Source organism: Bison bison, unplaced genomic scaffold (genome assembly GCF_000754665.1).
Source record: "Bison bison bison isolate TAMUID 2011002044 unplaced genomic scaffold, Bison_UMD1.0 scf7180017864145, whole genome shotgun sequence".
Taxonomy (NCBI): domain Eukaryota; kingdom Metazoa; phylum Chordata; class Mammalia; order Artiodactyla; family Bovidae; genus Bison; species Bison bison.
In genome coordinates, this window is record NW_011494717.1 from 8,157,712 (window position 1) to 8,169,856 (window position 12,145).

Below are 12,145 nucleotides of genomic sequence, written 5' to 3' on the forward strand. Positions count from 1 at the left end.
CTCATTGGAAAAGACCCTGAAGCTGGGAGGGATTGGGGGCAGGAGGAGAAGGGGACAACAGAGGATGAAATGGCTGGATGGCATCACCGACTCAATGGATGTGAGTTTGAGTGAACTCCAGGAGTTGGTGATGGACAGGGAGGCCTGGCGTGCTGTGATTCATGGGGTCTCAAAGAGTCGGACACGACTGAGCGACTGAACTGAACTGAATATTCCATTGTATTGCATGTGTGTATATGTCTATCATTCTCTTTGTCCATTGACAGACATTGGGGTTATTTCCACATCTTGGCTATTGTAAATAATATTGTAAGGAACACGGGGGTTTAGATACCCTTTCCAGTTAGTGTTGTTGTTCTTTCAGATAAATACTCATGGTGGAATTGCCAGATCATTTGATAGTTCTATTTAAAATATTTTGAGGAAACTTCATACTGTTTTCCACAGTGGCTACACCAATTCATATTTGCACCAACACTGCTTGGGGCTTCTCTTTTCTCCATACCCTGCTAACATTTGTTATTTTTTCTTTTTGATAACAGTAATTCTAATAAGTGTGAGGTGATATCTCACTGTGATTTTTATTTGTATTTCTCTAATTAGTGATGTTGAATATGTGTTCTTTAGAAAAATGTATTTTGAGATCCTCTGCCAATTTTTAAATTGGGTTATTTGGGGTTTTTTGCTATTGAGTACATGAGTTCTTTGTATACTTTGGATGGTAACCCTTTATCAGATGTGTGATTTGCCAATGTTTTTCCCATTTGGTAGGTTGAATCTTCATTTTTGTTGATGTACAGCATAGTGACTATAGTTAACAACACTGTATTATATATTTGAAAGTTGCTAAGAGACTAGACCTTTAAAGTCTTCATCACAAGAAAAAAATATCCATAACTATGTATGGTGATGGATGTTAACTAGATTTATTGTGGTGATCACATAATGTATACAAATATTGAATCATCATGTTATATACCTGAAACTAATAGTGTCATGTGTCAATTATACCTCAATAAAAAACAAAAACAAAACCATAAAACAATATGGTCTTAGCATAAAGATAGATGTATAGACTAATGGAACAGAGTAGAAAGTCCAGAAATAAACTCTCACATATGTGACCAAGAATTCAACTTTCTGACCTCATGGACTGTACTCTTTGTGACCCATGGACTGTAGCCCCCAAGGCTCCTCTGTCCATGGGGATTCTCCAGGCAAGGATACTGGAGTGGGTTGCCATGTGCTCCTCCAGGGGATCTTCCCAGCCAGGTATCAAATCCAGGTCTCCCGCATTGCAGGCGGATTCTTTACCAACTGAGCTACCAGTGAAGCCTTATGTGCCAATTATACCTCAACAGAAAATTAAAAAAAAAAAAAACAAACATAGAACAATATGGTCTTAGCATAAAGATAGATGTATAGACTAATGGAACAGAGAGCCCAGAAATAAACTCTCACATACGTGATCAAGAGTTCAACTTACTGAGAAGGCATTGCTACCAGCTGTTCATTCACAATGTGAGTAACTGGGCGGGAGCTCTCCCACAAGTTCTGGAAACTTCTTGGCTTGACCATAAGCCCAGTTGCTGTCTTCCATCCCTGCTGCCCAGTTGGTGGTGAGAAGACTGATGAAAATGCCAGCAAAGCAGGTGGTAAGGGTAAATCTGTAGTTCATGATAGGATAACTTGCCTGACTATACAATATCAACCATGTAGTGCTGCCTTCTTCAAAATGTCAGATCTTAAGTCTGGAGAAGGAAACTCAGGTCTTTCAGAACCATAAATATTGTCTAGGCTCTCCTGCTCTGCCGAGCTCTACTGGCTCTCGTCTTCTACGAGTTCTATAGTTGTGTGTTTTACATTCAGGTCTATGAGGCTATTTTGAGTTAGTTTTTGTGAAGGGTGTGAGGTCTGGGTCTAGGCTGTCTCCTCTTGCATGTGGATGTCCTGTTGTTCTTTGTTGAAAAGACTGTTCTTTCTTTTGCCATGTAATTGCCTTTACTCATTTGTCAAATATCAGCTGACCATATTTGCCTATGTCTGTTTCTGGGCTTTCTATTCTCTTTCACTGATCTATGTGTCTTATTGCTGGGACTGCAGTTTCAGTGGAGTTATTGGACAATCCGTCTCAGCAGACAAAGGCAAAGCTGTCGGAGCCTCAGCTAATTCGTTGACTTGATTCACACAAAAGAGGTTGGACAGTTTCTACAGTTTTGCTTCATTATTTGCTGTTGCTTGGGCCCAGATGATACCAAGGCCATCTGAAATGTTTATTCAGGCTAGTGTGGTTCTGAATGGTATGAAAGACAAGTAATACAAAATCTCTCTATTGAATAAAGTAATTTTTAAAGGATTCTGAAGCTTTTCATGTTGTGAACATAAACATCACCATTTAAAAGCAAGAAATGAAAAGGCTAATGAAACTTCAGTTTAAAAACATCTTCGTGACTGTGAAGCTTAATTAGAAGAAATTAACAAAATTTAAAATATGGAATGATGGGACTTCTCTGGAGGTCCAGTGGTTAAGATTTGAGCTTCCAATACAGGGGGTGTGGGTTCGATCCCTGTTCAAGACACGACTATCTCACAAGCCTCTCAGCCAAGAAATCAAAAAACAGAAGCAATGTTGTAGAAAATTCAATAAAGACTTTAAAAATGGTCCACATTTAAAAAATCTTTTAAAAATATGGAATATTGAAAATAACGAAACATGTTATTTGTTACTTTTTTCTTAAGCTTAAAATACTATTTAAAATACCATTTATAGGGCTTTCTTGGTGACTCAGTGGTAAAGAATCTGTCTGCCAATGCAGGAGACACCAGTTCGATCCCTGATCTGGGAAGATGGCACACGTGCGGCGGAGCAGTTAAGCCTGTGTACCACAGCTACTGAGCGCGAGTGCTGCAACCACTGAAGCAGTAGTGTTCAACTATTCACTCAGTACTCTCCACAGTAGAGTGAGCAACTAAGCCCGTGCACTCTAGAGCCCATACACAGGAACAAGAGAAGCCACTGCAATGAGAAGCCCGAACATTGCAACGAAGAGCATCTCCTGCCCACTGCAACTAGAGAAACCCTGCACAGCAACGAAGACCCAGCACAGCCAAAATTTAAATAAATAAAATTATGAAAAAAATACTATTTGCAGTCAAAATGTTTTGTTTTGGATAAACATGCATCATTATTCACTTGAAAACTAAGTGTATCCACTAAAAAAATTAAAAGTCCAAATTATAAGAGGTGTAGCTTGATTTACTGTGTTTACTATTGACCAAAATTTAAAATTCTAGCTTCCTGAAATAAATATTTCATGAGTTATTTATTCTTAGGAAGGAGCACTTCAGGAACAACCTATAGATAAAGATTGGGTTTCAATTTCTCTTTATCCCTATAATGTTCTCTTCTTTTATGATAAAATATAAATATGCAATGAAAATCCCCTTGAATAAGCTCCTTTCTTGGTTTCCTTGCCTAATGAACTACAGTAGGTAAATTACAAAAGCCAACCAAATTGTGGTTCTTTCCTACTTCACAGGTTTCTAAGACATTTTATAATTTATATCACAGAAATAAAAAAGAAAATCTTCAATGAATTCTTCTTAATCATAGAGAACTTAAGAAAAGGAAATAAACACAATGTTACACCTTGACTGAGTGCTGAAAGTCAACAAATTGAGCTCATTTAAAAAATGGCCTTAGGAATGTCCCAGCCCTTTATAAGAACACATGATGACAATATCCATATGATGTTCCCAACATCAGTAGGAAGATTTCCAGTCTGTTCTTTGGTCTATATAGCCTGCTAACAGATGAATTTAAAAACAGAATAGAGTATGCAGTTGATTCTTATATATTGACCTTCAACCTTCTTAAATTCATCTATTTCATTTCAAGATGGGTTTATTCAGGAAATGGCAAGAATTACAATTTGGGGGACTTCCCTGGTGGTCCAGTGGTTAAGAATCTGCTTGCCAGTGCAGGGGACATGGGTTTGATCCCTGGTCTGCAAAGATTCCACATGCCACAGGGCAACTAAGCCCATACACCACAACTACTGAGCCTGTGTCCTGGAGCCCATGCTCTACAACAAACGAAGCCACTGCAACGAGAAGCCCACGCGCTGCAACCAGAGAAAGCCCACGTGCAGCAATGAAGACCCAGTGCGGCCAAAACAATAAATAGATTGGTTAATTTTTAAAAAAGAAGAATTAACAATTTGGGCTAGGCAGTCTGTAGAACCACAGGCAAGTCTGGAGGAAAAAGGAGAGAAAACTCTTCTACAGAGGAGAAGGGGGAGTTGGGAGGAGCTATTTTAAACAGAATCCATTGGAGGAAACTGGGAATTCAAAATATAATGACTTTTCATTGGCTGAGTTGTGACAATCTCTGATTGAGTAGGCCATTGCCTGGCAGGGAGAAATTCTGCCTTCCTTTTGCCAGGTAGTGAGGTAGTAACCTTCTTCCTGTATTGGAGATGCAAAGGTACAGTGCCTTTCTGTTGGGTCTGCAGTTGACAGTGGAATGGTAGGACGTGAGAGTTTACCCCTCTGGCCTCCCAACTCCATTTTAAATGAGGGTTCTGTTTATTAACTTTCACAGCATGATTTCTAATGGATGTGTAGTTCTCCATGGTACATTTGCCTTAGAAATGCCTAATGAAAGCACAGCTGCCCTCAGCCACAGTTCAGAGATGAGATACAAGTAAGAAAATTTATGACTACCACTTATTAAAATGTGTATCTGAAACCATGCCAAGTGCTTTATGTACATCCTACATGAAGTGGTACTATTTTTATCCCCATTTAACAATGAGAGTCAACGGTGTACTGGTAAATGTTTTATAACCACTCTCTAAGAAAAAGGTCCTGATTCATGGCATTTTCCAACTTCCGTGGTATAAATATTCCCACTATGGCCAGTTTCAAGCTATCAGCAAGGTATCACTGAGCACAGAGTTGGGAAGAGATGAATAGTGGCACACCATTATATAGTTTTTCCACTGTACAGAAACAATAGACAAAAATAACTGTAATAGAATAGAAAATAGTAAAATGTAATAAAATAATGAAGTCATGAGTTTAAGTATTTATTATGGTTGTCTAGAGCTTCCCCCGGAGAAGGCAATGGCACCCCAACCCAGCACTCTTGCCTGGAAAATCCCATGGATGGAGGAGCCTGGTAGGCTGCAGTCCATGGGGTCGCGAAGAGTCGGACATGACTGAGCGACTTCACTTTCACTTTTCACTTTCATGCATTGGAGAAGGAAATGGCAACCCACTCCAGTGTTCTTGTCTGGAGAATCCCAGGGACGGGGGAGCCTGGTGGGCTGCCATCTATGGGGTCGCACAAAGTCGGACATGACTGAAGTTACTTAGCAGCAGCAGCAGGGCTTCCCTGGTGGCTCAGATGGTAAAGCAATCTGCCTGCAATGCAGGAGACAAGGTTCTATCTCTGGGTTAGGAATATCCCCTGGAGAACTGAATGGCTACCCACTCTTGTATTCTTGCCTAGAGAAGTCAATGGACAGAGGAGCCTGGTGGGCTACAGTTCATGTGGTTGCAACGAGTCAGACTCGACTAACACTTTCACTTTTTACTATGGTTGTCTAATGTAAGTTATTTGTAACTTTTTATAATTTAAATTTTGATAATAGCTGTGTTTAATAACCCACTTGTCAAATTTCTGTAAATTTGACAATTGGCTCTCACCACTGGAATGAGATTAAGTCACTTGCACAGCCACTAGACTTCAAATGTCATCCTCTCAGTTCAAGGACCATTTTGCCTTATCTGTTGATGCCCGTTGTAAGTCACATAATGATTTGTCCATGTGGAGAATCACATAGCAATAGATTAAATGGGGGCGGTGTGTTTAATAATACAACATAATACATTCTATGGCAGTGGTGTGGTGTGCACACTGAGAAAAGATGAGTCAGTTCTATCTTGGGAAATTAGGTGTTTTAAGGGGAAGGTAACACTTAAGCAAGGATCAGCAATGACTGCTGACATGAAATATAGACAACGTGACATTGTGTGTTTCCTGATGGAAGGACCACTCTCTTATGCCAAAAAAGCAAAACTCAAATAATCTGTATTTGATTTACTACCAACAATCTACTACCAATTTAGAGAAAATTAGAAGATAAAGCAACATATAAAACTATCCTATGGGACTGAATCAACAAAATCTAGACTATAAGAAAACCACAGGACAAATAGTCCTGTTTCTCCCATAAATAAATAGCAAGAAAAATATGCATAGAGCTTATTGGGAACTTGATTTAAATAAATTGTAAATAAATTCTCCAACTAGACAGCTGGGAAAATATGAACACCAACTAAATATTTTATGATACTAGGAAAATACTGTTAGTTTACTAGTTGCAGTTAAATTTTGTTAGTTTATTAGTAAACTGTTAGTTTATTAGTTACAGTTAAATTTTATGAAAAAAGTTCCTATCTTTCAGTTCAGTTCAGTTCAGTCGCTCAGTCGTGTCTGACTCTTTGTGACCCCATGAATCACAGCACGCCAGGCCTCCCTGTCCATCACCAACTCCCAGGGTCCACCCAAACCGATGTCCATCGAGTCAGTGATGCCATCCAGCCATTTCATCCTCTGTCGTCCCCTTCTCCTCCTGCCCCCAATCCCTCCCAGCATCAGGGTCTTTTCCAATGAGTCAACTCTTCGCATGAGGTGGCCAAAGTACTGGAGTTTCAGCTTTAGTATCATTCCTTCCAAAGAAATCCCAGGACTGATCTCCTTCAGAATGGACTGGTTGGATCTCCTTGCAGTCCAAGGGACTCTGAAGAATCTTCTCCAACACCACAATTCAAAAGCATCAGTTCTTTGGCGCTCAGCTTTCTTCACAGTCCAACTCTCACATCCATACATGACCACTGGAAAAACCATAGCCTTGACTAGATGGACCTTTGTTGGCAAAGTAGTGTCTCTGCTTTTCAATATGCTATCTAGGTTGGTCATAACTTTCCTTCCAAGGAGTAAGTGTCTTTTAATTTCATGGCTGCAATCACCATCTGCAGGGATTTTGAAGCCCCAAAAAATAAAGTCTGACACTGTTTCCACTGTTTCCCCATCTATTTCCCATGAAGTGATGGGACCGGATGCCATGATCTTAGTTTTGTGAATCAACATTCACAAAGTTGGCTTTAAGCCAACTTTTTCACTCTCCTTTTTCACTTTCATCAAGAGGCTTTTTAGTTCCTCTTCACTTTCTGCCATAAGGGTGGTGTCATCTGCATATCTGAGGTTACTGATATTTCTCCCAGCAATCTTGATTCCAGCTTGTGTTTCTTCCAGTCCAGAGTTCCTCATGATGTACTCTGCATATAAGTTAAATAAGCAGGGTGACAATATACAGCCTTGATGTACTCCTTTTCCTATTTGGAACCAGTCTGTTGTTCCATGTCCTATCTTTAGAGGTACATATTGAAATATTTACATAGATGAAGTGATAAGATATCCAAGATCTTTTCAAACTTCTATCAGGATATTTATGTTCAACTGATCTTTGATTGCCAAGGCAATTAAATGGGAGAAAGAATAGCCTTTTCAACAGTGTGGGGACAACTGGATATCCACATGCAAAAGAATGAAGCTGGACTCCTACCTCATACCATACCCAAGAATTTACCCAAAAGAGACCACGAACCTAAGACCTAAATGTAAGAGCTAAAACTATAAAATTTGTAAAAGAATACATGGAGTAAATCTCTGTAGCCTTAAGTTAGACAATGTTTTCTTAGATATGATGCCAAAAACACAAGCAACAAAAGAACAAAATGGATCAACTGGACTCCATCAAAAGCAAAATTTCTGTGCTGCCAAAAACTATCAGGTGAAAAGACAACCCACCAAATGGGAGAAAAGATTTGCAAATCATATCTCTGATAAAGGACTTATATCTAGAACATACACAGAATGTTTGCAACTCAACAATAAAAAGACATTTAAATATAGGCAAAGAATTTGAATCTTCATTTCTCCAAAGAAAATATACAAATATCCAATAAGCACATGGAAAAATACCCAGTACTATTAGTCATTAAGGAAAATATATTAATAAATCAAAACCACAATGAAATACCACTTCAAACCCACTAGAATGGCTATTAAAAAAACAATACACATTGGCAGGAATGCAGAGAAATTTAAACTGTCATATATTGCTGGTGGGAATGTTAAACAGTACAGTCACTCTGGAAAACAGCTTGGCAATTCCTCAAAATGTTAAATACAGAGTGGACTTCCCTGGCAATCCAGTGGTCAAGACTCTGTGGTCCCATGCAGGAGGCACAAGTTTGATTCCTGGTCACGGAACTAAGATCCCACGTTTTACTTGAAATGGCCAAAAAAATAAAAATAAACATACAGTTGCCATCAGTTCAGTTCAGTTCAGTCGCTCAGTCGTGTCCAACTCATTGCAACCCCATGAAATGCAGCACGCCAGCCCTCCCTGTCCATCACCAGCTCCCGGAGTTTACTCAAACTCATGTCCATTGAGTCGGTGATGCCATCCAGCCATCTCATCCTCTGTCATCCCCTTCTCCTCCTGCCCCCAATCCCTCCCAGCATCAGGATCTTTTCCAATGAGTCAACTCTTCACATGAGGTGGCCAAAGTATTGGAGCTTCAGCTTCAGCATCAGTCCTTCCAATGAACACCCAGGATGCCATACGACTCAGCAATTCCACCGCAAGGTAGAGAAGTGAACACATATGTCCACACAGAAACGTGTACACAAATGTTCATAGCGGTGTTATTCATGATGCCAAAAAAGTGGAAACAACCCAAATATCCATCAACTTATCCATGAATAAGTAAAATGTAGTTATCCATACATTGGAATATTATTCAGCAATAAAAGTAATGAAGTACTGAAACATCCTGCAACGTGGGGGAACCTTGAAACCTAATGCCAAGTGAAAGAAGCCAGTCATATTAGACCACACATTTTATTATTCCATTTGTATGAAAATGTAGAGAAACAACAAATTTATAGAGCCAGGAAGTAGACTGGCAATTGTTTACAGATGGGGGAGGACTGGGGAAAGGGACAGACTGCTAATGGTTAGCAATGTCTTTTAGGGAAGGATGATTTGTTTGAAAATTAGATCATGGTGATGGTGGCACAGTATGGTGACTATACTAAAAACACTGAAATTGTACACTTTAAATGGGTGAATTGTATAGTATGTGAATTATGTCTCAATAAAGCTATTTTTTAGAAATTTGATAAGGAGGAGAAATAAATATGATCAGCCACGGACTGGTAAACATGGACAGCGCCTCCCCTCTCCGAGCTGGGGGAGGCTCCCGCTGGGCCCCGCCGGGCGTCCGGCAGAGGAGTACAGGGGGATTCATAATACTATTATCTCTAGTTTACAGTTAAAATTTTCTGGGGACTTTCCTGGCGGTTAAGACGTCGCCTTCCAACGCAGGGGGTGCAATTTTGATCCCTGGCGGGGGGAACTGAGATTCTACATGCTGTGCAACCAAAAAACCAAAACCTAAAACAGAAGCACTATTGTAACAAATTTAATAAAGGATTTAAAAATGGTGCCCATCAAAAAAATCTTAAAAAAAAATAAAATTTTCTGAAAGCAAAATTGGATACACCATTTCCTAGACTTCTCAGAGGTGCTTAGCCAGATGTTCTCTGTCCTTTTGGAGTTCATGGGTTCAGAGAAGTTCATCAGTCCTTTTAGATGGGGTGGAGTAGAGTTGTTTTACACATAACCCAAGCTGCTGCTGCCCACTTTCACCATCTTTCTACTCCACTGACCACTCTGCCCACTTACGGGCAGCTTGGCTAGCCTCTGCCACAGCCTGGCCTCTGGGCCAACAGTGGGCCTCTGCCAGGGCCAACCCCCCTTCCCAGCCTCCTCCTCCAAATACCTGACCTCTGGTATGTCCTTTCTACTTGTCACCATCCACCTTGTCGGAGGGGGAACCCATAGCAGAGCAGCTGGGACCCCAGTGAACCAGCTCTTGCCTCCTCCCCTCAGACCTCTCTGTCTCCCACACAGACTCTCCCGGAGGGTGAAACTCAGGCGCAGCCTCACACACCATCCAGGCCCCTGGCTCTCGCTTCCAGACCCCACGCCCACTTTGGCCTCTCTGTGAGTATCCTCCTCCCTCCAGGTGCTTCTCTGCATTCCGTGCTGCCAGCTGCCTTCCAGCCATCTCAGCCCAGGGACAGATCTGAGAGAAGCTGAGTTCCTTCCCACATGACTCTTGAGCCCTAAACAAATGAAGGGATGTATATGTTTGGGCACACTGAGGTCCCTGGAGATCTGCCAATGGTTAAAAAGCACTAGAAAGGTTCTGGAACATTCTACAACATTTAGAGGGTGGGCAACCAGGTAGCAACCAGTTAGGTAGCTCTGCTTGATGTCTCACACCTGTGCAGTCTCAGATTCAGCCCAAATCCAGAGTGACTTCGGTATGAAATACAAAGGGAGGAAAGACATCAGAGGAGGAACTGAAGACAGGCTGCAACAGCAGAGTCAGAGAGGAGGAAGGGCCAGACGACAAGTGGCAGAAGCAGAATCGCCAGGACTTGGTGACCAGTTGGTTATAAGGATTAAGAAGAGTTCCAGGTGAGGGGAACCAGGTGAAAGGTGATGGCCTTAGTTAGGATAGAAAATAAAAGAGGACCAAATTCAAGTGTGATTGTTGAAATGGAATGCCTGTGAATCACTCTGGCGGGTAGCAGGGCTTAGCTGGAGACCAGGTCTAGAGCTGAAGTGAACCAGGAATGGTGTGATGTGGCATCTACATAAGGGCTCAGAGGGCTCTCTCAGGGATAGGGTGGCCCTATGGTCCGACCCTGCTTTACACTTGCCATCCTGGTTTATGCCAATTGTCCCTGTTAGCACTTCCTTCACTCTCAAAAGTGTCCCAGTCTGGATGAAAACTATCTTCCAGTCAGAGCTCTGTTTCTTTCCTGCTCTGTGACCTTAGAAACAAAGCATTTCTGCTCTTGGCGTCTCCCGTTTCTTTCCTCTGCAAAAGATGGAGATTGAACAGTGATGCGAAATGTCCCTTCCGGCTGAGAAGTTGTGTCCATTTTATCTGGTGCCATCTCTCTTGGGGTTCAGGTCACCATATGTGGGATGTCAGTCATCTCCAAAGAGAAGGTTTGTGTGTATGTATTGGGGGGCGGGGTACCCAGGCTGAGGACTAGCGTCCATGGAGCCCTTTCAGCACCAGCCTGTGTCTATGCTGGAGTCATCTGGCTCACAGGACTGGTGACAATCGGTGAGAAAGGGCTGGGAACTTGGAAAGTGCTCTTTGGTGAGGGCAGAGGGGTGGTATTAGGCTTAGGTGACTACCTGGGAAGGCAGTGGGACTTGTAGTCGAGTGAAAGTGAAAGTTGCTCAGTCTTGTCCGACTCTTTGTGACCCCATAGACTATACAGTACATGGAATTCTCCAGGCCAGAATACTGGAGTGGGTAGCCTTTCCTTTCTCCAAAGGATCTTCCCAACCCAGGGATTGAACCCAGGTCTCCCCCATTGCAGGTGGATTCTTTACCAGCTGAGTCATAAGGGAAGCCCAAGAATACTGGAGTGGGTATCCTATCCCTTCTCCAGTGGATCTTCCCCACCCAGGAATCGAACCGGGGTCTCCTGGATTTCAGGTGGATTCTTTACCAACTGAGTTATCAGGGAAGCCACTTGTAGTCAAACCTGGCTTCAAATCGAGCGGCCACTTGACCTCTCTGAGTCTCAGTTTGCTCATCAGTAAAATGGAGTTAATAAGGCGGCCGTACCAGGATGTGTGAATCTGGAGGTGATAGGAGTGTTGGAGGCAGCAACCACCTTGGAGGTGATACGAGTCTGGGATCGCAGCGGCTGAACTATGGGCAGAAGATTTAGGAAGCGAAGCCAGGACCCGGAGCGGGACGGGAGGCGATTCCCGGAGGCCGGGGGGCACCTGCGGGCTCGGACTGGCTCTGCTCGTGGCAGGGAAGCGGGGATCCCAACACGCTGGCCGGGGAAGCAGAGCCCGACCCCGCAGATGCCGCTTCGCGTCCTCGATTACCCTCCGGGCGCGCGCCTGGGGTCGCCGGTCCCCGCCTGTCACCTGGACGCTCGGGGAGGGGGCGAGGGAACCCG